The sequence below is a fragment of the Triticum dicoccoides genome, chromosome 5B, assembly GCF_002162155.2.
Source record: "Triticum dicoccoides isolate Atlit2015 ecotype Zavitan chromosome 5B, WEW_v2.0, whole genome shotgun sequence".
NCBI lineage: Eukaryota > Viridiplantae > Streptophyta > Magnoliopsida > Poales > Poaceae > Triticum > Triticum dicoccoides.
Window position 1 is genome coordinate 510,112,904 of NC_041389.1, and position 4,267 is coordinate 510,117,170.

The following is a 4,267-nucleotide window of genomic DNA, read 5'->3' on the forward strand; positions in this document are numbered from 1 at the left end:
TTTCATTGTACTATCCATGCTAGTTTATTTTCCTTTTCTTGCTTTCTTCTTGTGTGTTTGAATAACCTTGAGGAAAAGAAAAAAAATTAGTTGTAGCTTTTAGCTAGTTTACTTTCCATGCTTGTAGTAGTAGTAATTAAAAGAAAACTCAAACAGGTTTCTCGTTCTTCTTTTGCTTGTTGGGAGCGTTCCCGTGTAAATAGTTTTATTTCTTTTCTTTTCTTTGGGGGTCGAGAGGAGAAGACCATGGTGAAAATGTTGAGTGGCTCTCATATGCATTATTATTGATTTAACTAAGAGCACATATTACCTTGTCTTCTCCCTTGAATTGAATGCTTGCAGATTCCAACTTAGTCCAATGCACGTGCACTATTATTATTATCCACACCGTTCGGTCGTGCAAGGCAATAATGACGATATATGATAAAATGATTGAGATGAGAGAAGCTGGTATGAACTCGACCTATCTTGTTTTTGTAAATATGATTAGTTCATCGTTCCTGATTCAGCCTATTATGAATAAACATGTTTGCAATGACAATTAGAGATTATAGTTGCTCATGCCATGCTTAATTAGCTAGGAGTTTATAATGGTTTACCTGCGTGCCAACATGCTATTAAAATGGTTGTGATGTGGTATGATAGGGTGGTATCCTCCTTTGAACGATTCGAGTGACTTGACTTGGCACATGTTCACACATGTAGTTGAAACAAAATCAACATAGCCTCCATGATATTTATGTTCATCGTGGATTATATCCTACTCATGCTTGCACTCAGTGTTGATTAATTTTAATGTAGGTTCATGACTGTTGTCGCTCTCTAGTTGGTCGCTTCCCAGTCTTTTGCTAGCCTTCACTTGTACTAAGCGGGAATACTACTTGTGCATCCACTTCCATAAAACCCAAAGTTATTCCATATGGGTCCACCATACCTTCCTATATGCGGTATCTACCCGTCGTTCCAAGTAAATTTGTATGTGCCAAACTCTAAACCCGTAAATGAAATTCTGTTTTGTATGTTCGAACAGCTCATATATCAACTAGGGTTGTCTATATCTTCCATGATAGGCGTGTTATTCTCTCAAGGAGTGGACTCCGCTCCTCACTCATGAGAAAATGGCTGGTCACCGGGATGCCCAGTCCCATGCTCAAATCAAAAATAATTGCAAACAAAACTCCCCCAGGATTGTTGTTAGTTGGAGGCACCCGTTATTTCGGGCAAGCCATGGATTGATGATTGTTGGTGGTGGGGGAGTATAAACTTTACCATTATGTTTGGGAACCACCTATAATGTGTGTAGCATGGAAGATATCAAGATTTCTTGGGTGTTATGTTGACAATGAAAGTATGCCACCCAAAATATTATTTATCTTTGTTTTCAAACTCGAGCTCTGGCACCTCTGCAAAATCCCTGCTTCCCTCTGCGAAGGACCTGTCTATTTACTTTTATTTTGAGTCATCATCCTCGTATTAAAAAGCACAAGTTGGAGAGCACCGCTGTCATTTGCATGCATTACTATTAATTTATGTTGAGTATGACTATGACTGGATCTCTTTTAGGATGAGTTACAATGTCTAGTCATTCCTTGACCTCCAGGCGTGCTCTGCATTTATGTTTTGCGGTTTCAGAAAGGGCTAGCAAGATACCATCTTGTTATATCATATTATGATTGTTTTGAGAAAGTGTTGTCATCCGAGATTTATTATTATTGCTCGCTAGTTGATTATGCCATTGATATGAGTAAACATGAGACCTAGATGCTACTGTGAATGTGGTTAGTTCATAATCTTTGTTGAAAACTTGAATGCTGGCTTTACATATTTAAAACAACAAGAGCAAATAGAGTTTGTAAAAGTTTTTCTTTATCACTTTCAGTTTATCAACTGAATTGCTTGAGGACAAGCAAAGGTTTAAGCTTGGGGGAGTTGATACGTCTCCATCGTATCTACTTTGCCAAACACTTTTGCCCTTGTTTTGGACTCTAACTTGCATGATTTGAATGGAACTAACCCGGACTGACGCAGTTTTCAGCAGAACTACCATGGTGTTATTTTTGTGCGGAAATAAAAGTTCTCCGAATAACCTGAAACTCCACGGAGAATATTTTTGGAATTAATAAAAAATATTGGCGAAAGAATCAAGGCCACGGGGGCCACACCCTGTCCACGAGGGTGGGGCGCGCCTACCCCCCTGGGTGCGCCCCCTGCCTCGTGGGGCCCCTGGTGCTCCACCGACCTCAACTCCAACTCAATATATTCACGTTCGGGGAGAGAGAAAAATCAGAGAGAAGGATTCATCGCGTTTTATGATACGGAGCCGCCGCTAAGCCCTAATCTCTCTCGGGAGGGCTAATCTGGAGTCCGTTCGGGGCTCCGGAGAGGGGAATCCGTCGCCATCGTCATCATCAACCTTCCTACATCACCAATTTCATGATGCTCACTGCTGTGCGTGATTAATTCCATTGTAGGCTTGCTGGACGGTGATGGGTTGGATGAGATTTACCATGTAATCGAGTTAGTTTTGTTAGGGTTTGATCCCTAGTATTCATTATGTTCTGAGATTGATGTTACTATGACTTTGCTATGCTTAATGCTTGTCACTAGGGCCCGAATGCCATGATTTCAGATATGAACCTATTATGTTTTCATGAATATATGTGAGTTCTTGATTCTATCTTGCAAGTAAATAGTCACCTACTATGTGTTATGATCCCGTAAGCCCGAAGTGAAAATAATCGGGACCACTCCCGGTGATGACCGTAGTTTGAGGAGTTCATGTATTCACCAAGTGTTAATGCTTTGGTCCGGTACTCTATTAAAAGGGGGCCTTAATATCCCTTAGTTTCCAATAGGACCCCACTGCCACGGGAGGGTAGGACAAAAGATGTCATGCAGGTTCTTTTCCATAAGCACATATGATTATATTCGGAATACATGCCTACATTACATTGATGAACTGGAGCTAGTTCTGTGTCACCCTATGTTATAACTGTTGGATGAGGAATCGGATCCGACATAATTATCCATCACTGATCCAATGCCTACGAGCTTTTCACATATTGCTCTTTGCTTAGTTAGTCTACCATTGCCACTGTTACAATTACTGCAAAACTGCTATTGTTACTTTTGCCACTGTTATCGTTACTTCCATACATCATGCTGCTAAGAACATAGTTTGTTGGTTTCCAATAGAGTTTATGATTTTTACTTCGATGTTGTGATGAATTGCCACATGTTCATGAGAAGTCTATGATAAAAGTTCTATGATAAAAGTTTTATGTTACAGTTTGTTGTTGTTATAATAAGTCACATCATGCTGCTATGTCTGTATTTTTGTTTTTATTGACACCTCTCTCTCTCTCTAAGTATGTGGACATGTTTTCCAATTTTAGTTTTCGGTTGAGGACAAGCGAGGTCTAAGCTTGGGGGAGTTGATACGTCCATTTTGCATCATGTTTTCCTACTGTTATTTATGTTGTTTTATTGTATAATAATGCTTTTTGGAGTAATTATAATGCATTTTCCCTCATAATATGCAAGGTATGCACCAAGGGGGAGAATTCCGGCAGCTGGAAATCTGGACCTAAAAAAGCTACATCAAGCTACCTATTCTGTACAACTCCAAATGAGCTGAAACTTCCCGAGGAATTTTTATGGAATATTTAATGAAAATTGGAGCAAATAAGTACCAGAGGAAGGCCACCAAGTGGGCACAACCCACCTGGGCGCGCCAGGAGGCCCATGCGCGCCCTGGTGGGTGCTGCCCTCCTCGGCCCACCTCTGGTGCCCATCTTCTGGTATATAAGTCATTTTGACCTAGAAAAAAAAATCAGAGGAGGACATTCGGGATGAAGCGCCCACTACTGGAATCTGGCATTTTGCCGTCTGCCAGCTGACGGCAAAGAGGTTCTTTGCCGTCTGCTTTGAGGAAGCTGGTGGCAAAGAAAGTGCTGATGGCAAAAAGGGTATTTGTCGCCAGTTGCTTCTTTGATGTCACCCAGAGGACGACAAAGAGATAAAAGGCAAATAGCAAAGAGCCAGGTGGGCCCCATAGGGCACGGCGTGGCTAGGTCAGCTTATTTTCCATCTACTAGCGGACGGCAAAGAGGTGACTACTTTGCCGACTGCTAGCCGACCGTAATGTTCCTCCTTCGCCGTCCGCTAGCAGACGGCAAAGAGGAGACGTGGGTCAGCCCTGATGATCGCCTTCTTTGCCGTCTGCTAGCAGATGGCAAAGAAGGCCCACTTAATGGGTAGCGCCGTC